The sequence below is a fragment of the Miscanthus floridulus genome, chromosome 4 (genome assembly GCF_019320115.1).
Source record: "Miscanthus floridulus cultivar M001 chromosome 4, ASM1932011v1, whole genome shotgun sequence".
Lineage (NCBI taxonomy): Eukaryota > Viridiplantae > Streptophyta > Magnoliopsida > Poales > Poaceae > Miscanthus > Miscanthus floridulus.
Window position 1 is genome coordinate 88,795,943 of NC_089583.1, and position 22,878 is coordinate 88,818,820.

Sequence of the window (22,878 nt, forward strand, 5' to 3'; positions counted from 1 at the left end):
AGCTCTACAACTTTTATTTTGGTCATTTTTTCATCCGACAAAATTTTACTAAACATTTGTACAACCCGCCTGTAAAAATGCGTCCTATATATACCCGCGCGCTGGGAGCCTCTGAAAATTTGAAGTCTGGTTGCGCATTTTCTTCCCCGAGACGCCGTTAGGCTACCCAAATTTTCCATCGCCGCCACGCGATTCCGGCCTGCATCGCGCGTCGTGTCGCCCCACACCTCACCGTCCCCGCCTACGCCACCGGAGCCCGCCTCGATGGCCCGGCGTCTCGGCCGTAGCCCTGCCCGCCTTGGAGCCACGCTGTCTCGGTCGCGCTGGAGCCCCGTCTCTGAGCTCTGCCGTCTCGCCGCACCTAGAGCCCTCGTCTCGAAGCCCCACCTCGGAGCCGCGCCGGAAGCCCTGCCTAGCTCAAAGCCATGCCAGAGCCCCGCCGTCTCTGCCTGCTCCGGTGCCCCACCCGCGCTGGAGCCCCTAGCCATCTTGGAGAGCCGCCCGCCTCTACCGCGCGCACACCACCAAGGTCTGCATCTCACCTACTCCTCCCAGTGCACGGCCTGTGCCCGCCGGACCCCATGCCGCCACGTGTTGCCTGCCCACATGCCGTCGCACGCTGCCTGCCCTGGAGCACCGTCAGGCATGCCGCTTGCTTACCTGGGCTGGCCCATCTGGCACATTTCCCTAGGGTCGAAACCCTAATGGGCCCATTAAGAGCTTCTTTCAACATCTTTTTTTAAACATTGTTTCAACATCATTACTTGTATGATTATATGTTTCAACATCTTTACTTGTATATGATGTGTTATAATCATAAAATTAATTTTAGGGTAGCATTTTTTGCTGAAAAATAAATTAGTTCTAGGGTCGGTTATTATTTGTACATTGTTATATATATATATATATATATATATATATATATATATATATATATATATATATAATTAAGTCTAGGGTAGCATATTTTATAATGCTTAATTTGTAGCAATAGTTTTTGTTATCCGATTGGTGTGGAATATTTATGGTAGATTATTCAATTCATGCTATGTGTGAAAATTTCATATCCATTCAATGCTAGATGCACATATATTTTCATGCTATGTATTTATTGTACGTGCTGTTAAAAGATGCTTACATAAAAAAAATACTCAATAAATCAGAATTAGCTTGATGAGTTCTCCAAACAATTGTGACGAGGCGGGTGCCCAACCAAACAATGGTGATGACGTGGGTGCCGATGGATCAGACTCACAGCACAACACCACCAGTGGATCGTGGAGTTCGCCATCTAATAAGTGCCCTAGCATAGAAAGGGTAGCTCATCGTGTCGAAACCTGAGACCCTACTTATAATCCAATAGATGAGGAGGTACAATTTAATAATTTCAATGAAGGGCTATGAGGGGTTGTTATTCATATCCATACCTACGTACCAAATATTATATATATGACTGGTTGTTCTTCGTAGATAACTTCTCAATTATGGAACCAAACGAAGGAAGATGCATCAAATTCTGCACCAGAGGCAACTGAAACAACCATCGAAGATAGGAAGCAAAAACATAGGGAATGGGGCGAAAACAAGTGGCCAGATCGTACATATTCTGTTACAGAAGTAAGCCCGAAAGGAGAGCCCGTACAACCTATATAGGTGGCAGCTAAGTATCGAAACGCCATTGGTTTCCTTGTTAGGGACAATCTTGACATCACAATCCCTAATTGGAAACTAGTGCCAAAGAAAATCAAAAAGAACTTGTGGAAAAAGTTGAGAACATGGTTTATTTTCGCAACCGAGTCACGAGCTGTTGCGAAGGAGTACGCAATGAGGCAGTGTGCAATTAGCTTTTGTAAATGGAGGTCTAAATTGAAGACCAAGTTCATGAAGAAAGGGTTGGACGCAATGAAGAAGTACCCGAGAATTACAACAGCTAAGTGGAAGACCTTTGTTGAGCAGAAGACATCAGAAGAGTTCTTATCTATGAGTCAAGCCAATGCTGAACATGCAAAGAAGAACATATACCACCACCACCTTGGAACTGGTGGTTACCAGTGTGCGATTCCCAAATGGAGGGCAGAAGAAGCTGCAAGGAAGGAGGCAGGGTTACCGGTGTTGTTGGAGGATGTACCCGAAAGGGCTGGAGACTAGCTTCATGCACGAAAACCACAAGAAAGTGAGGCTAGATTGTCATGGCCAGATCTAATGACCGATGAAGCAGCCAAGAACATTTTGGCCATGGTAGCTTAGCAGAAGGATCATTCAAGCCATTAAGAGAGAGGGACACCCTTAGTGTGGGTCTGGGTAAACCAGAGTATCCCAGTCGTGCGCGAGGCGTCTTGTCCCATTTGGGCTAGAAGGAAGGATTTCCTAAGCATGCTGAGATGTATAGAAAACGTGACTGCTACAAGGAAGCTATGAGAGATTATTTTAAGAAAGAGGCTAAGCAAGAAATGAAACAAATGTTGGTTGAAATCATGGCCAATCCTGATTCTGAGATAAGGCAACAATTGGCTAGTGTAATGTCAAGTCAACAAGTGCCTGACAATACAACTACCACAGATGATCACACAAACACCATAGATGCAGATGGTCATCGCGTAACCCTTAGATTCTCCAATAGTTCCAAGCAGTATCAGATCTATGGCAAATAGGGAGCACTATGCAGTTGATAACATCATCGCACCGATAGCTTGCTCCCTAGTTATATTGTATGGTATCACCAATATCCGTACGATAGAAGTTGCCACTGGTATGGTGATCCTAGGCCACGACTATCACAATAAGAAAATGATAGAGGAGTACTATAGGGTAGAAGTGTTGATAGTCGTCAAAGGACATAGGGATGACTTCCTAGACATCCCCACTCCTGATGGTGTCGAGAAACTCGGTCAAGCTATCAATGAGTTCATCTTATGACCTCGATGGGACATTAGGTTGAGGGATCCTATTCCATCGATGCCATTTTTTGGAGTGGACATTGAAGGAGGGTTCTCACATGCAGCATCGCCATCTCATCATACCCCACTATCTCATGACGCACCACCAACACCTAGAACCTAACCCACCACCATCATTTAGCCTCCACACCAACTCATAGCCTCTACCTAACCCACTAGCATCAACATCCATGAACCCACCATCATCCCCGAGCAAGAAGGATGCCTTGTCAGAACCTAAAGGCCATGTAACTAAAGGAAACCTTCAGTCTGTGCCAAAAATAGTTACGCCCTTACGTAAGGACGAGACATCACCGAGGGGCCATGAAGAATTGGATGGCTAGATTGGCAAGGAAACCAGACACACGTTCCAGTCATTAGAAAGATGCCAAGTATGCCTCCAACAAGATCACCATACGAAAGCCTACGAGAGAGGATTACAATATTGTCCCCACCAATAAATATGTTCCAAGCAAGCCTCCACTCTAGTGGTGCGAACTCTGTGGTGTTTCACATGCGATGAAGAGGTTGCATGACTGATATATGAGAGCATCTTCGGTTGAGATCAATGCCTTCTCCATAGCTGTACCACCACTAGCTTTTATGGGTGGCAATAGCAAGATTATTGTTGACTTCGAGGACATTTGGTTGATGTTTTGCCTCAGAAAAACTCGACATCCTAGCTCATGAGCGTGTGGTGTCTGTAAGTGTTGCTCATACATAACTATGTTTTATTACTAATTAATATAATGTTAGGGCATGAAGTATCTAACAATGCCATGTGCTCCACAGAATGCAACAATTAGACCAGGAGATGCGGTATATTGAGAACCCGTTTCTTCACGAGGAGAAAAAGGTTGGGTATCTCGACCCGGCCAGAATAATCCAGAACGACCACATAGTCATTATGGGTCCTGACCACAACTTATTTGTGGGCAAGACCGATGATGAAATAGCCAAAATTAGAGTGGAGGAGCAACAAAAGCAGTGGCCACCTACATAGGAAATGTGCTTCTTCGATTCAGAAATAGGAGTATTGTATGTGCACCATACATGTTCAAGTATGTTGGTCCTAAACTCCCTTAATAATTTTTATTTATAAACTTACTACTGTAATAAAACATGACTTCATTAAATTCATGTGGTGATCATTGGATTTGTATATTCATTTATCTCCATGAAGGATGACTTATGGTCCTTGACTCCGCAGATTCCCCACAGAGCAGTTATCAAAAGTTCGTCGATATTTTAGATCAGTAAGTCAAGATTTGCATGCAGTGCTTTTCAACATTTCTATATCATATATGAGAGTTTGGATCAATATGACTTGTTGAATTCATTTGAGCACACCAGGGCATATAGGTTCTACAAGTTCAAGGGTGCTATGTGTGCGAGTTTCTCAGAGAAAATGGGAGATACACCAACAACCCTAGCAAAGTAAGTAATAGTTATAAGTGAAGTTTTGTCACTACTGATATCTTCTTCGTATTGGTTAGTTGTAAATGTATGGTGACTTATTTTTTTTGTAGGTATACAAGTGTAATCCCACGAGTGTACGCCTCTAGAATGGTGACCTCATGGCCATTTGCGAGGACTTCTGCCAGTTCATCGTGAAAGAAATAATTCACTTCAATGGGAAGTATTTTGATTCTAGACTCAGAATTAGCTCAACCACAGTACCGAGAACTCGTAGATATTGCTAGCTAGAGCTAAACCATGAAGATTATTAGAGGAGTATGTCATGGGACGACCGAGCTAGCTATGAGTGGAAAAAAAACTTTGTTTTCTGTATACATTATTAGCAAGTGATGACTATGGTAAACTGCAACAAATATTACTTTTTTCATGCATGCAAAAATATTTTTCTAGTGATATCTATTTGGATTTATTTTAATTTTTATACAATATTCACTGGCGAGAAATATATGGCAGGAAATAAAAACAATTCACTGGCGGGAAACAAATGGCGCCAAATTTTGAATGTTTAAAAATAATTCACTGGTGGTTTTGCTATTCCAGAGGGGCGGATTTAGGTGAACCGCCTGTGCTAAAAAAGTTATACTGGCGGCTGACTTAGATGAACCGTCAGTGAAAATGCTTTAACACTGGCAGATTGTTTACTTAAACTGCTAGTGTAAACACCATTATCACTGGCGGTTGTTTTAGAGAAACCGCCAGTACAAAGTTATTTCTACTGGCGCATCTTAACTAATCGCTTGTAGTATTGTTGATTTGTACTAGCCTGTGGTAGAATCGCCCAAAATAACACGCCTTCAGAGGCGCTCGTCTTCCACCAAACACTAAGTACCCCGAAAGCAAGCTATATCAGACGGTTCTGTCGAGCACACCCCAAGGGAGAACTCGAACAATCCACGTTTTTCCTCTAGGATTCAATAATGAGAACGAGTTTACAATACTTAGTCTATTTCATAGTTCTCAGAAATACATTTTTACAATACTAAGTTTAGAGTGTGGAATTTAAATAGCGGAATTAAAATAAACATCTAGCGATAAGATACAAGGATCCGTCTATGCCCACCAGAAGAATCCTCCACTCAACAGCTACTCCTCAAGCTACACCTGCAACAGTGGTAAATAAACCCTGAGTATACAATGTACTCGCAAGACTTACCTGACTAGTGGGAATAATTTCCCAACTCCAAAGGATATGATAAGCTTTATAGTTTACTGGGTTTCCTTTTTGCAAAAAGCAATACTAGGAGTGAATCCTCATGTATGTGTTTTATTAGCAGTCATGATTAGTTCGTTAGTTAACCATTCTATGTAAGTATCTGTTCTACTTTCAATCAAGAGTTGAGCAATCAGATCTATTTCACCATCTTTCATCTTCCAGTTCTTACTATGGTGCTAGATCATAGACAAGTCATACCGTATTACACGACAATTTGTGAATCAATGTAGCCCAGCTAGGTACCCCAAAACACATGCCCTGCTTGTAACCTAGGCACAAGCAGGACCAACCCACCACTCTCCTGTCTAGGGGTCTAGGTCCCCGTCCAAACTTAGACTCCAAGCCCCCACACCTAAGTCCCTGACTCAGTGTGGTGTTTAGACCTCTACCATCCCCGCCTCCAATCAGTCGGTCCGAAAAGAGATGGAACCCATGACAAGGGAGCAACGAGTCTTCCCGCTCCCATAAGCAAGTATGTGCTCAGGATAATAAGTCTGTGACCTGACTAGAATCCAATGCAACGGCCGGACTTTAACCGACACGGATAGGGGAAACAGTGTAACCAAGCTATGCCCTGTTGGCCACAGGACACAATCTATTACACCCACCAATACCCGGACCATATCCCTGCCCGGTCTCCAATTTTCCTTTCCCCATTTTATTATAAGAGTGATAATAATAATCACCTATTGCGAGTAACGGCAGGTGTGGGGGTATTAACCCCTATACCCTTACGGCTAAGCTTGGGCTGGCCCGGATCGATGGGTTTAGTCCACCCGAAAGATGACGTGCGGCCCAGTTAACCTGGTCGGAGTCCCACACAAGGAATCAAGACGGATTTGGCGACCAAGCAGGATCCTGGTCGGTTAGAATAGGAATCCTTATCCGGCCACATATGGCAATTGTAACTGACTAGGATTAGTTTCCAGATCTGTAACCCTGCCCCCCGGACTATATAAGGTGGGCAGGGGACCCCTCTAAAGGATATCTCTCATTGACATACAGCAATACAAATCAGACGCAGGACGTAGGTATTACGCCTTCTTGGCGGCCGAACCTGGATAAAACCTCGTGTCTGTCTCGCGTCACCGTCTTGTTTGGGGCTTGCGCATCTGTCTGCCGATAATCTACTACCTTGGGCATACCCCTAGGTAGACTGCCGACCATATTTCGTCGATAGTGGCACGCCAGGTAGGGGGTGTGCGTACTGCTCTCCAAGCAAACAAGATGGTCATCATCTCCGGCTCCATGGCTACGCCCAACGGCCTCACGTTCACCGTCGGCCAGATCACCTGGACCACCAGCTCCGACGACTCCATCGCCATGATCGTGGAGGAGGCATGGATTCAGCCTGCGCCGACGACTACTTCACCTGCATCGGCTACGGCTCCGACCACGGTGAACATGGCTCCGACCACGATGAACACGGCTCCGACCACAGTGAACACGGCTCCGACCACGATGGACCTGGCTCCGACCACAGGACATCTGGCTCCGACCACACCTACAGCCACGCCAACAACCTGTCATCCGCTTCCCCGCTACAGAGGGAAGCAGATCGACAACACCGACCTGCTCGACTCCATTGATCGGGTCGGCATCCAACTCGCTGAAACCCTGGCTCTGGTAAGTACGATTCAAATCCAACCTAACGAGCAGGTAACAGCTCTCCACAACAGATCTATCTGACCAGCTCGGACCAGTCGTCCTGTGCGACTTGGAACAGATCTTGTGGTCGTATCAACTCCTGAGGGGCGTTTCGCTCATCGCCGGCCAGACATCGCGACGGGTCTCCGACTCTGCGAGTACGAAGCCCCGATGGAGAACCACCAGGTCCAGCCCTACGGCCTGCAAAACGCTGCCTCCAGCTATGCGTACAACCTAGCGACGCCGCTCGGATCTATGTCCTATACACCGATCTCGGCCGAAGCCATGCAACATCGTCAACATGGTCCGAATTGAAGATTATCAAGAAGGATCCGTCCACATAGTCCGAGAGGGTGACTCCAGCTCCTCATTCGACATCGCATCCTACGCATCTGTCCACACCGAGCTTCAGCATTACGAAGATGAAGGCGTCAAATACGATCTGGATCTACCAGACCATGCCTCGGTTTTCCCCCAATTTCCGTCTTTCCCGCCAAGATGAGGGGATTTGATCCATGTTGTCAGCAACGACGAGCCGCCAGCAGTTGGCGAAACAGAACAAGAAAAGACTGCACGCGAAGCACGCAATATTGACCGGTTTAATCGTCGGCAAATCGAAGCTGAAGCAGACCAGGAGGCACGACGCATAAGGCTCCGACCACGTGACCTCAACAATGCTTTCGACAGGGTGGGGGACAAACAAGTCTTCAAGACCCCAAGCGCCAACGTAGCCGTCGCCATGGCGACAATGCAGCGGCTGCCCAACACTCTCGAGACTCAAGTAATCCGTGATGACATACAAGCTTATCTGACGGCTGCTATGGCTCAGACCACAGAGATGAACCAAGCCCGGGCTCCATCCGTTTCTGTCGAATCAAGCCACAGCCGCCAATACTCAAGTCGTTCACAGCCACTCAACCAACGTGGCTCGCAGCAATAACGACCCATCAGACAACCATCAAGGCGGAAATGGTGGTCATGATGGTGGTCGGGACGACAACCGCCGCTAGGAGGATAACCGCCACGACTGTTCGAGGCGACAACCGCCGAGATAACCGCGACAATCGCCGTGATAACCACGGTCGCAGGGCTAATCCAGATGGCAATCGAGATCGCCGCTGATGGCAATAACGATCTCCGCCATTACCTCGGGGGACGTGATCTGCGTGCTCGCATCAACCAGAGAGCCGACGATCGTGCATCCCATGAAAGCTATCGCCGTATGGAGTATGACACCGCCCACGGTCCGCCGGGTCTGAAGCAGTTCACTCCACACCTGCGCCAAGTCATATGGCCCAAGAATTTCAAGCTCGAGAAGCTTCAGAAGTACGACGGCAAGGAAAACCCCGAATTATGGATCATGCTCTACGAAACCGCGTGCCGCTCAGCCATGGCTGACGAGCACGTCATGTCTAACTACTTCCCAGTCGCTGTTGGTCATGCAGGTCACCAATGGCTGGTTAGCTTGCCAGCGAACTATTTTGACTCTTGGCAAGGAGCTCAGGCAGGCCTTCATCGACAACTTCATCGCTACTTGTGAACAACCCGGCAACAAGTACGATCTGCAATGGATCCGAGATCGAAAGGATGAACCACTGCGTGAGTACGTTCGGCGTTTCTCGGAGATGCGCATCAAGGTCCCATCAATATCCGACAACTGAAGCAATCGAGGCTTTTGTCACCGGCCTCCGCTTCCACGACGCCCTAAGAGACAAGCTCCTCCGGAAGAGACCCGAATCGGTCACAGCGCTTTTGGCCACCGCTAAGAAATATGCGGACGCTGACGACGCTAAAAAGATAATCGTTGAAGAAGCAGCAAGGGTTCCACGCTCCGACCACCCCCCACACCACGACGATTACCGTGGCAATCAGTGGTCGGAACGACAATTTTGACCGCCGCAACCAGCGCAACGACTCCCGCGACCACCGTGATCAACGTAATCAGCGGCGCAACCGCCGGGACGATTACAGGAGCAAGCGCGCCCGGGAAGACGACGGCGAGGTCAATACTGTGAAAAAGGGCAGCGGACGTCGAAAACTACGAGGACGACTACGCCAAAGCATTGAAGGGACCCTGCCAGCTCCATCCCAAGTCGAACCACACCATGGAGAATTGCCGCGTCCTCAAGACTATCTACACGTGTCAACAGGCTCCGGATACGTCCGACAAGCCTAACGACGTGGGGGAACAGCGCAACGAGGACAACGACGACGACGATGCAGATCCTCGTCATAAATACGTCAAGCCGACTGATCGCGTGCACACCATCATCGGCGGCAAGGTGTCCATTGAGACCAAACGAGAACGCAAGCTGCTCGCCCGCGCTTGCTTGAACGTGGCAAAGACCGACAACCTTCTCACAGATCCTGCGGCTTCCTCCGTGGTCTCACCGTGAAATCTGCTTCAGCAGGAAGGACCAATGGGCCGCCATACCCGAGCCAGGGCGTTTTCCCCTGGTCCTCGATCCTTGTATCAACAAGGTTCAATTCGATAGGGTACTGATCGACTGGCGGCAGCTCCATTGATATACTGTTCAAGAACAGCCTGCCCGCTCTGAAAATAGCCCAGGCGGACCTGAAGCCGTACGAGGCACAGTTCTGGGGCGTTCTCCCCGGACAGAGCTCCACACCTCTCGGGCAGATCACGCTACCTGTGCAGTTTGGGACTCCGGACCACTTCCGCACCGACTACGTCAACTTCGTGGTCGCTGATTTCGATGGCACCTACCATGCTATTCTTGGTCGACCGTCGCTCACCAAGTTCATGGCCATACCTCATTACAGGTATCTGGTGCTCAAGATGCCTACTGAGAAAGGAGTTTTAACCCTCAGGGGCAACGTATACGCAGCTTATACCTACGAGGACGACAGCTTCAAAATAGCAGAGGCCCACGACCTCTCTATTCGCATGGCCGAGACCATGCTCGACGCTAAGAAGACCCCGGCCGACCACCTGGAGATCCCAGAGCTCGAGGCTCCGCGCAAGAACATCAGATCCAAGGAGCACAAGACGATCCAGCTGGTCGAGGGCGATCCCAGCAAAACGGCCCTCATCGGGGCCGACCTGGATCCTAAATAGGAAGACGCGCTCGTCAGGTTCTTGAGGGGCAACAGTGGATGTGTTTGCATGGAAACCTTCCGACATGCCCGGTGTACCTCGGGACTTGATTGAGCACTCCTTAAATGTCAACAGCAAAGCCAAACCAATCAAGCAGAAGTTACGACTGGTTCGCTCGCGACAAAAAGGAGGCGATTAGGGTAGAAGTTACACGGCTTTTGGCAGCCGGATTTATCAAAGAAGTGTATCATCCGGAATGGTTAGCCAACCCGGTTCTTGTACGCAAAAAGAATAATGAATGGAGAATGTGCGTTGATTACACTGATCTCAACAAACACTGCCCTAAGGACCCCTTTGGTTTACCTCGCATAGACTGAGGTCGTAGATTCAACCGCCGGTTGCGAGCTGCTTTCCTTTCTCGATTGCTACTCTGGTTATCACCAGATCGCTCTCAAAAAGGACGACCAGATCAAGACATCTTTCATCATGCCTTTCGGCGCCTACTGCTACACGACTATGTCGTTCGGGCTCAAAAACGCCGGTGCTACCTACCAACGCGCTATACAGGCCTGCCTCAACGACGAGATAAAAGATGGCCTCGTCGAGGCTTACGTCGATGATGTAGTTGTCAAAACCAAGGAAGCACATACCCTTGTTGACAATCTAGGAACGCACCTTCAGCAGCCCTTAATACGTTCCAATGGAAATTAAACCCAAAGAAGTGTATCTTTGGTGTCCCTTCTGGCATATTGCTCGGCAACGTCGTCAGTTACGACGGCATACGCCCTAACCCGGAGAAAGTCAAAGCTGTCTTAGACATGAAGCCCCCAAAAAAGGTGAAGGATGTTCAGAAGCTCACTGGCTGCATGGCTGCTCTAAGCCGTTTCATATCAAGATTAGGAGAAAAAGGACTACCGTTCTTCAAACTGCTCAAAGCGTCCGAGAAGTTTGAGTGGTCGGAGGAAGCAGACGCTGCCTTCACGCAGCTGAAACAATACCTCATGTCACCTCCGGTACTTACCGCTCCCAGAGAAGACGAAACCCTCCTACTTTACATTGCGGCAACCGATCGGGTGGTTTCCACTACACTGGTGGTCGAGCGCGACGAGCCGGGCCACGCCTACAAGGTACAGCGGCCAATTTATTTCATTAGTGAGGTACTCAACTGAATCCAAGACCAGGTACCCACAGATTCAGAAACTGCTCTACGCCATACTGATAACATCCCGAAAGTTGAGACATTACTTCGACGGATATCGTGTGGTGGTCATAACCGAGTATCCTTTGGGGGACATCATTCGCAATAAGGATGCGAATGGGCGCATCGTCAAATGGGCAATGGAGCTATGCTCCCTTTCCTTGGAATTTGCAAGCCGTACTACAATCAAGTCTCAGGCACTCGTCGATTTCATCGTCGAGTGGACAGACTTAAGCACGCCTGTCTCTCCGGGATCCGACGAATATTGGACGATGTACTTCGATGGTTCTCTTAACATTGATGGATGCGGGAGCAGGAGTTCTTTTCGTATCACCATCCAAGGAGCAGCTCCGGTACGTCTTCAGGATTTATTTCCCAGCATCTAATAATGCCGCCGAGTATGAAGCATGCCTGCATGGTCTACGCATTGCGGTTGAGCTTGGAGTTAAATGTCTCTATGTCTACGGAGATTCAGGCTCTGGTCATCAACCAACTCAACAAGGACTGGGACACGACCAGTGAAAAGATGGACGCATATTGCAAGTCAATAAGAAAGCTGGAAGGCAGGTTCTATGGCATCGAGTACATACACGTGGTCCGGGACAAGAACCAGGCAGCGGATGCGTTGTCAAAGTTAGGATCATCCCGAGCCAAAATCCCACATGGCGTATTCGTCCAAGACCTACTCACGCCTTCCATTGAAGACAAAGGTTCAACGACTGACAAAGTTTCAGACCAGCAATTAGTGGCTACGATTCCGGCGCTGAGCACAACCGAGCCACTTCCGACCACTCATGAGCCAGACTGGAGAACGCCTTTCATCAAGTACTTGACAGATGGTAGCGGTTATGTCGATCGAACAGAAAATGAGCGCCTGATGCGTCGTAGTAAGCAATATCTGCTCGTCGATGGCAAGTTATGGCGCAAAAACGCTAAGGAGGAAATCTTGATGAAGTGTATAACCCAGGAGGAAGGTGAGCATCTCCTAGACCAAATCCACTCTGGCTCCTGCGGCAACCACGCGGCCTCACGAACACTGGTCGGTAAGGCTTTCCGAGCAGGTTTCTATTGGCCGTCAGCAGTGGCCGACGCAGAGAAGCTAGTCCGCCGCTGTGAGGGTTGTCAGTTCTTCTCCAAGAGAATCCATGTACCAGCACATGAGATCCAGACGATTCCAGCCTCTTGGCCCTTCGCATGCTGGGGACTGGACATGATCGGGCCTTTCAAACTAGCTCCTGGAAAATTTACATGCGTTTTCGTGCTAATTGATAAGTTTTCTAAGTGGATAGAGTACATGCCTCCGGTACAGGCATCCTCAGAGAAAGCTGTCACATTCCTCGACCAGGTCATCCACCGTTTCGGCGTGCTCAACAGCATCATTACTGATCTTGGTACTCAGTTCACCGGGAACGCTTTTTGGGACTTCTGCGATGAAAGGAGCATAGTTGTAAAATACGTCTCGGTGGCGTATCCTAGAGCTAATGGACAAGTCGAGCGGGCAAATGGCATGATCTTGGACGCATTGAAGAAGAGGATGTACAAAGAAAATGATAAAGCTCCTGGAAGATGGCTCAAGGAGTTACCAGCCGTTGTCTGGGGCCTCCGAACTCAGCCCAGTCGTAACACCAGTGTCTCACCATACTTTATGGTTTACGGCGCTGAGGCAGTCCTCCCACCAGATATAGCTTTCAGATCAGCACAGGTAGAGAACTTCGATGAAGGCAAGGTCAACGAAGTACGGGAGCTAGAAGTTAACAGCGCAGAAGAAAAAAGGCTTGATTCTTGCGTACGCACGGCCAAATACCTTGCTGTTTTGCGCAGGTACTACAACAAGAACGTTAAAGAGCATTTCTTCATGGTCGGGGACTTAGTCCTGAAGTGGAAGACGAACCAGGCTGGTGTCCACAAACTCGCAACCCCATGGGAGGGACCCTTCATGATCAAGGAAGTCACACGTCCAACGTCTTACAGGTTAGCTCATCTAGACGGCACGGACGTACCGAACTCATGGCACATCGACAAGCTTAGACGCTTCTATGCTTAACTACTGAGATATGTACTCTACTTGTATTTTCAATTTACTTTACTAAAGCAACTATGATTTTTCCGACCACTCTAATGTGTCACTCCGAATTTTATGGTTATTCTAACTTAAGCCAGTACAAGCCGACCACCACTCCTTCTACGGTTTTCGGAGCAGGCCCTGTCTCCGGTTCCTCCCAACACGTGCATGGGATCCGCTCTCTACGTTGCGGGTGATCGGCAGGTCCCCCCTAGTCTGACTTGTCTGTGTCCACGTGTGCACAGGTCATAGTACCTCATACTCTGACCACATGCCAGACTAGGGCCGCATAAACTTTTCAGGATGACATGTCGAGCAAAACGGTACAACTAAACAGAACGTTAACACGTTCCCACTTAGTTACACCAACAAAAAATTTCAAGCTTAAAGAGCATTTTGTATAAAACAAACAAGCTTATAATGATATACAGTTACGTTATTACAAGCTTGCCTGAAAAGGCTCAAGTTTACAATAACACAACTATGTCCTCCTTCTACAGCTCTAAGCCTATTACATTGGCTGGTCGGGGCGCATGGCATTTACTGCTCGCTGCCTCTGATACCCTACTCAAGTCTTGGGGACTTTTGAGCTAGTCAAGCTGAAGGGGATGGCCCCGCCGGTGCCTGGCTGGTCGAGATCGCAGGATTCATTGGTTGGCTTGCAGCTGATGGCATTTCCAGCTAGCTTGTCGATGGCATACCCTGCACAGGTGCTGTCCCACCTCCGCACAGGTTAATATCGCCAATTATCTTTGACAACAAGTCCAGCTAGGCCGTCCGAAGCTCTTCGGCCTTGTCTGGGTCTATCTCCTTCGGGTACCCAGCTTCCAAGCGTTTGAGATCGATCAGGGGGTAGTGAGCACGCACCATGCTTAGCACATGGGCACCCGTGTACTCACCCGCCTCCTTCACGAAGTCTTGGAACCATCCCCATGCTTGCTTGCATCTCTCGACCAGTCCGAGCTGAGGCGTCCTTAGCTCTTCCTCTGTGAGCACCGGGTCGATAAGGTCGAGGACGGGCACAATGCCAGTTGCCATTTCTTGGCACCGCTTGTCCCACGTGTCCCGTTCCTCGGTGGCCTTAAGGCATTGTGCTTTCTAGTCGTCACGCTCCTTGATCACGGCCTCCAAGTGCCTCTTGGCATTGACTTTCAAAACTGCAAACAGTACAGGACATAAAACTTGATGACACGACAAGGCAATGTGGGCAATCGAATGAGAACGGTGGTCTGGAGTGCTTACTCTTCAGGTCGTCCTTCATTCTGTTAGTATGGTCTTGGAGTTCCGACTGGCGGCGTGCCAGTTTCTCATTGTCCTCCTTCAGGCGACCACATTCTACAAGCGCACGGCTGTTCTCCCCCTAGAGGCGGGTCACTTCAGCTTCTAAACCTGCATTACAGCTATTATTGCCAAGAACAAAATAACACAAAGTCCTGCACTTGCTATGTTACGGTGAAAACTTACCTGTTTTCTCCCGCTCTTTGTTTATGAGCTGGCCGACCAGGTTTTGGTTCTTTGCTTCTTGGTCTGTCCTCTCCTGGTCGGCGGCTTCAAGTTGGCGCCGTAGGCGTTCCACTTCAGCCATCAGCTCCTTATTGGTCGTCGTGATTCCTTCTATCTGGTCGAAGCACCTTTTTCGGTATCTTGCAGTTTTCATCAAGTCCTGCATATAGACAAGCTACGTCAGACAGTTCGACTACACAACAGGGTCAAGGACTAAAGCCAAATATACCTGGACTTCTGTCACCAGGCGCTTGGCCGCCCGTTCGACTCTTAAGGTCTCTTTGACCTCTGGGATTTCCTCGTGCATGACCCATTCATCGTTTCGATAGCGCGACACATATACATGTTGTCGCCTATCTTGGGGACGGCCCAGGATTTCTTCCACTTCATCCTCTTCAGCCTCCTGTTCGGGAGGCGGCACTGGTCTGGAGTTCGCAGACTCCATGACTACCAGGGCTTTCCCACGAGCCGTCGCGTTGGCAGCCATGTTCCGGGCATCTTCTGGCTGCTGCCCCTCGGGTGGATCCAGCTCCCTTGGCACCGTGGTATCCGCCTCATCAGGGTTCGTGCTTGGAGCACTTGTATTCTGCTCGGTTGTCTTCTCGACCAGCTGCTTGGGGACTGGCGCCTGGTCGTCCGCCTACTGAGGCCCAGGCGGAGTCCCTGCCATGGGCTCCTCCACGGCTGGTTGCTGAGCAGTTTGTCCCGCTGTTGTTGGTGAGGACGTTCCGCACCCAGCTAGCTGGTCGGGGCTTTTGGTGGACGCCGATCTAATGCATTTAGAGACAAATTCAGAAGATAATAGCATCCAATGCAAAATGCAAAGCTTGCATCAAAAATATAGATACTTACAGTTTTGACTTGCGGAAGGATGTGGCGAAGGAACGTCTCCTCGACCGCCCCTGCTCCGCTTGCTCGGTAGTTTCCACCGGGACTTGTTCTTCCTCCGGTACGGGCGTCGGAGTATGATGCGGCATGTTCTCTTCGTCTGTCCTCTGTGCTGCAGTGGTCGGTGTTGTGACCACTGCTGGCCCAGAGGAGCCACCCTGCTCCGTCGGTCCCATCTGCCTTCTCCTCTTTCGGGGGACGAGCCGGAAGATGTCCGCATCCTCTGCTTCGTCGTCCGACAGGGGGAAGATGGCTTGACGACGTTTGCTGGCAGCCGGACGCTTGCCAGCGGCTCTGGTCGAGGTGTCCTCTACGGTCTCGAGTACCGCCCAGTGAACATCGTCGGTCCTGGTGCTGGTCTAGGCGGCTGGCCCGGTAGCTTGCGGCCACTCTACACCGGGGGGAGGCGACACGAACACTCCTGCCCGGTCACGGCCATTACACTGAGACACAAAATGAAGGAAAAGACAGTTATTTTCTTGATACAACATGACTCTACAGTTAAAAGGAGGCATCATTTACCTTTGGGGGAGGTCGAGCCAGCTTGAAGGCGTGTTCGATGGCGCTCAGTGCAACATAATTGGGATCGGCCAGGTTGAACAGCTCTCCAATCCTGGCCTTGATTTCCATCTTGTCGAGCGGCTCCTTCCTGGTCCTCATCAGATCAGCGCCTCCTTGGTACTCGAAGCCAGGGTGAATCCTTTTCTGGCAGGGCTGAATTCTTCGGCTGATGAAGTTGCCGACAACGCTCGGGCCATCCAGCCTTCCCCACGGGATCATCCCGAGCAGTTCGGTGATCTGCTCTAAGTTCTCAGGCCTCTCCGACCAGCTGCTCTTCTTCTCTGGAATCAGTCCCACATCGCACAGAGTGATGGTGTTTGGCTCTTCATGGATGTAGAACCACTTCTTGTACCACTCGTCCAATGAGGTGTTCCAGGGGCAGTGCAGGTATTGAGCCTTCATGCCGTCACGAAGGTTCAGGTAGACGCCTCCAGCGATCTTTGAGCCACCGCTCCCTTTCTTCCGAAGACAGAATAGGTGGCGAAAGAGGTCGAAATGGGGCTGGAAGCCACCATAAGCCTCACAGAGATGGATGAAGGTGGAGACAAGAAGAATCGAGTTGGGATGCAGATTGCAAATCCCAATCTCATAGTACAAGCAGAGACCCTGAAGGAAAGGGTGCACTGGAATCCCAAAACCCCGTTTGAAGAAATCTTCAAAGACCACAATCTCACCTGGTTGTGGATCGGGGAAGCTTTCTCCTTCCGGTGCACGCCATCCCGCAAGTGCCTTGTTGTGGAGCACTCCCATGGCGACGAGGTCCTCGATGGTCTGCTCATTGCTCCGCGACGTCCACCATTCCTTCGCCATGACCCCGCCTTTCTTCTGGGCGTCTCTCTTCGCCATTAGTTCGTCCTTACTAAGTGGGTGGATGCGGGAGACTGAGGGGATTGGTGATGATTTTTGGGGGAATAGGGTTCGGCAGGAGGAAGAAGAAGGTTGCGGCGGCGGATGACAATGGGAACGGTATGAGTAACTTACCAGATCTGCATTATATAAAACAAAGAGCACCGTCATTTCGTTCGCCCAAGAATATTGAGAGTCGTGTGCACGCGCCGTAGACGGTTGTTCACACAACCTCAAAATCTGCGCCAATAAACGCGCCTCTTCGTTGATAGTGTAAGGGGGCCCACACTAACACACCTCAATACAGGTGTCAACCGATTGTTTGCAAAAAAAAAGACAGAATGACATACTATACCTATTTACTTTTTTGACCAGACGTGTCAGACTGGCCGTGGCAGAGAATAGAGAAAAATAAGTACACCAAATAATAGTACAAGCAGCGCAAGTGATCGTGGATTTGCCCAGACCACTAATGTGCTCGGGGACTGCCCAGACCACTAATGTGCTCGGGGACTACCCAGACCACTACTGTGCTTGGGGACTGCCTAGATCACTACTGTGCTTGGATACTTCCCAGACCACTTTTGTGCTCGGGGTCCGCTCCGACCACGGCCGTGCCCGGGGACTGCCCCGACCACTGCTTGAATAATGGTTCTCCTTGGCTACATGTGATCTGTACTCACATACAGTTAAGAGACTTTTCTTTAGACCTTGCTACAAGGCTCATACTTTGCCTTCCAGCAAGCTCGGGGACTACATCGGTACGATGCACCTGCCGGTGTATCTTGTTTTGCCTGTATGGCAATTGGATTCTTAACTTCAGTGGAATTTCTTTTTTAGACCCTGGCACCACGTACCTGCGTCACCTACTACCAGGCTCGGGGACTAAGTGGGCACACTTCACCTTGCGGTGAATGTGTTTGTTTAAATCGACCCCTATCTTTTGAATGATTATGAGGATTATTAGTGTGCTCGGGGACTGCCCCGACCACTGCTTGAATAATGGTTCTCCTTGGCTACATGTGATCTGTACTCACATACAGTTAAGAGACTTTTCTTTATACCTTGCTACAAGGCTCATACTTTGCCTTCCAGCAAGCTCGGGGACTACGTCGGTACGATGCACCTCCCGGTGCATCATGTTTTGCCTGTACGGCAATTCGGTTTTTTACTAAACTATGGATTCTTTTTAGACCTCGGCACCACGTGCCTACGTCACCTACTACCAGGCTCGGGGACTAAGTGGGCACACTTCACCTTGCGGTGAATGTGTTTGTTTTTTGACCCCTACGCTTCTGATGTTTAGGGATGCTATGCTTCAAGACCACTTACATTTCTTTTCAGAAATACAAGTGGGCACACTTCTCAGGACAAAAATCTTTTTCTTTTTTCTTAAGAGCACCATACATTCTTTGGACAACCTACTTCTCCGATGATGACGGTGGTCGGAGGCGTCAAGGATTTAAGCCTCGCTTGTCAGAGAAGGTTAAAATGGCGTGTCGCAGCATAATACATGATGCTCGGGGACTAGCTGTGGGGGTATTAACCCCTATACCCTTACGGCTAAGCTTGGGCTGGCCCAGATCGATGGGTTCAGTCCACCCGAAAGATGACGTGCGGCCCAGTTAACCTGGTCGGAGTCCCGCACAAGGAATCAAGACGGATTCGGTGACCAAGCAGGATCCTGGTCGGTTAGAATAGGAATCCTTATCCGGCCACATATGGCAATTGTAACTGACTAGGATTAGTTTCCAGATCTGTAACCCTGCCCCCCGGACTATATAAGGCGGGCAGGGGACCCCTCTAAAGGATATCTCTCATTGACATACAACAATACAAATCAGACGCAGGACGTAGGTATTACGCCTTCTTGGTGGCCGAACCTGGATAAAACCTCATGTCTGTCTCGCGTCACCATCTTGTTTAGGGCTTGCGCATCTGTCTGCCGATAATCTACTACCTTGGGCATACCCCTAGGTAGACTGCCGACCATATTTCGTCGACAGCAGGTTACTCACGCTACCGATAGCCTAAGCATAGCAGCTACTCGACCTATGCTAGTATGACTCATAGGTAGGTTTATCTATGCATGTAGTTTCTACAACAAGCCTGTAACATAAATGCACATCACATATACATATCAAGTGATTATTCAAAATAAGAATTATGCACCGGGGCTTGTCTTGGGCAGGTGCGGTGTTAGCTCAGTTAGTCAGTGGTGGCTCCAGGACCTCCTACATGAGGATCTCATCCTCGTACTCTCCGATCACCTCCTCGAACTCATGATCTCCGATGGTCATGATCTCCGCCAACTCATTCTCTACATGCATGCGATGATGATGCAATACTAAGCTAGCTCTAATGACTAAGATGCTAAGCTAACTATCATCTTTATCAAGTAAAGTGTTGGGTTCAAACACCTAGCTTTTCAAATGAAGGAGATATCTTTATTTCTACTAATGATTTAATGTATATTTGAAACAAAGAGCATTTAACTACCCTTATGTTAAGTCTATTCTAAAGCTACAAAAATTATAGTGAGCACATAATAATACAATGAAGCTACTGTAAAATTTTCAAAGCTAAAGCTATCACCATTTTGCCACTACATGTACTATTGCAAAAACGCCATCGTGTTATTAGAAAATAGCACGAACACTACACGTACTATTTCTATATACAGGGACTTTGCAACGGAACCCTCAGATCTTCTCCTCTTTACAATGGCAAGGCCCTCGACCATCCCCTGCGCACGCCAGCATGGTGAACGGTGGCACTGGCGCTTACGCCGACCACACTGGGTCCCCGCTGACCTATCGATGAGGCCGACGCTCACCTAGGGTTCGACGCAAGATGATGGGTGGCGGTTGCACAAGCCGAGGACACCAGTAGAAGGACCTCTCCACAATGGTGGGCACCCTATGGCAATGGCGACGGCGTTTAGCTGAGCCATAGCAACAACAAGGCGGTAGGGGTAGCGGGTGAGCAATGACAACTCACTAGTGACCTTATCTGAGAAGCTAGGCTTGGTCGGAGATGACCCGAGCGAGGCTAGCCACGTGCGTGCTGCGAGGTGAACGGCAGACCGCAAAGGCACGGCCACATCAACGGCGAGGAGGTAGCACTAGAGCTACGACTAGCGTGCGCACGACGAAGAGGAAGCCAAGGCCAGCTAGTGGTGCAGAAGAATTGGCGCAAATGAAGTGGTGGAGATTGGCCATGACGCGGGCGGCGATGGGCCTTAACGGCATGGCGACGGGCAAAGCTCCAAAATTGGAGCTTGGCATGACGCGAGTCAAGGCAGGGTGGGTCAGCTAGAGAGGGGGCGTGAAGGCGAAGACGCGAGCATGATGAATTGATGAGAGGTGCTCGCTCTCTGGCTTCACCATGACACGACGCGACGGCGGCGGAAAATAGAGGGAGAAAGAGGGAAAGAGAAAGACGGCTCGGCAGGTGGGCTCGGCTTGTCCATGCCTTGGCGGTATGCGAGCGGCTAGCATGGGAGGCCCATGCGCCAGCGCTACGGATAACATGTGCGCGCGTCGGACTGGCGTGGCCTGCGTGCTGCAGTGCCATAAATGGCGTGGCGACGGCGGCTCGCCCACGTGTGCGCGGCAGAGGCAACATGCATAGGGCTAGGCAATAGCACAGAGGTGCAGCAGATCAGCGCGGACGTGATGATGACGCGACGGCATCCGCAGCGTACACTACTAACTTTTGACCCTTATACCACGCTTTTTTGTCACAACGGCATGGTTTCGTTGCAAAAAGCGTTGTTATCACAATGATTTTGACTTTTGGTTGCGATAGATTGGTTTTTTGCCATGAAGATTGTTTTGTGGCCATAAGTGTGGAGATCGTTGCAAAAAGTAAGTGTTATCGCAACAAATTATTGAACGGTTGCAATAAGTGATTAATGTTGCCACGATTTGATTTGCATTGCGGGCAAGTTTATTTTTGTTGCAATACTAAGGTGATATTGCAACTCTTTATTTTATGGTTACAATAACCCATCTATATCGCCATGAATATGTTCCGTTGTATATAATAGTCGCTTGCGTTGCAAAAAATTGGTACATATAGCAACGAAAAAAATAGTTCGTTGCAATCACTAAGGTTGCAACGATTATGGTTTCGTTGTATGTAGCAGTTTTGTTCATTGCAAAAAGGTTATAATATAGCAACGAAAAATTATATTGTTGCAATACCTAAGCCTTTCCACTTTAATGGTTGCATAAATTTTTTTTAAAAAATGACAACAATATGGGTTTCGAACCTAAGACCTCTTGGTCTTGAAAGTAAGCTCCTACCACTAGGCTACGTCTATGTTTGTGTTAGTAATAGCGAAAGTACCCTATATTAATTAATGTTGACCAGTTATATTGGAAAAAGGATCTAATCTAATTTTACATATCACTTAGAGGTCATGGCCTGTAGCCCCTATCGCGGCTCCTTCTCTCCCGTGGCCTCTCTTCTTCCCCCACGCACTGTCTCCTTGCGAAGAATGTGGTGGAGCCCCCCTGATCCCTACAGCCAAGCACCAGCAGCTAGCGTGGTCAAGGCCTCCCTAAAGCCTTTGTCGTCGCGGTGCCCCTTCCCTACGGCCGTAGTCATCATGGCCCTTGAATTCCCTGCAGCGACTACGGCATATTGGTGCCCTAGTTCCTTCCTGATCATCAATGAGATAAGGAGAGCGAGCACCGTCTAGTCCTTCCTCGGCATGCGAGAGGGGACAGAGCGTTGAACCAGTTTCACCTCGCACCCTTCATCATCCACGAGAGAGACGATCAGCGTCCGACCAGCGATCATCGATGTGAAAAAGAGAATCACGTATGCTTGCATTATTGCTTCAGTTTTTTCTCTACTATATTATTGTTAAGTTTGGTACTTGACTAGATCAAATTACTCACTATTGTTGATAATCCAGACAAATTTTTGCAAGATTCTTATTCAGATGCATTGGCTAATCCACACATTTTTTTAATTTGTCTGGTTCAGTGCAAAAACATTCCATTCTTAGCCAATGGTACTCTATTTATGCTGAGGTCTAGCTATTTCATTTTTGGCTTGGTCTAGCAGTGTTGATTAGTTATTGTGACTTAATGTGTAATACTCCAATCTGAGTTTTGGTTCATCACATTTATTTTAAGGAGATAATCATTTGTTTCCATTAACTACTGTTCTGAGCATGGATGGAGAAAACAGCAAAACACGCTGGGTAGCTGTTGTCACAATGGACAGTGCTAAGCTTCTGAATATTGCTCTAGATATACTAGTATATAAAGTTTGATAAAAATTCCCTTTGGATGCATTAAAGTTTATTAAATTATAGTTAAAGTAAAGGGCCCTTTTTTAAGCTTGGCTTAGAAAATTAACAGATTTTTAATTTTCTTTATCTCTGATAAATAAAGTTTATAATAATGTCATGATCCCTTCAATTTAACGTGCTTCAGGAAATCATTGTGATATTTCGAAGATATAATTAAT

At 48.7% G+C, this 22,878-nt stretch overlaps 1 pseudogene; it reads left to right on the top strand.

Annotated features, from left to right (window-relative positions):
* The first annotated feature begins 1,173 nt into the window (after positions 1-1,173).
* LOC136548773 (uncharacterized) lies at positions 1,174-2,651 on the top strand (annotated as a pseudogene).
* Positions 2,652-22,878: the final 20,227 nt, after the last annotated feature.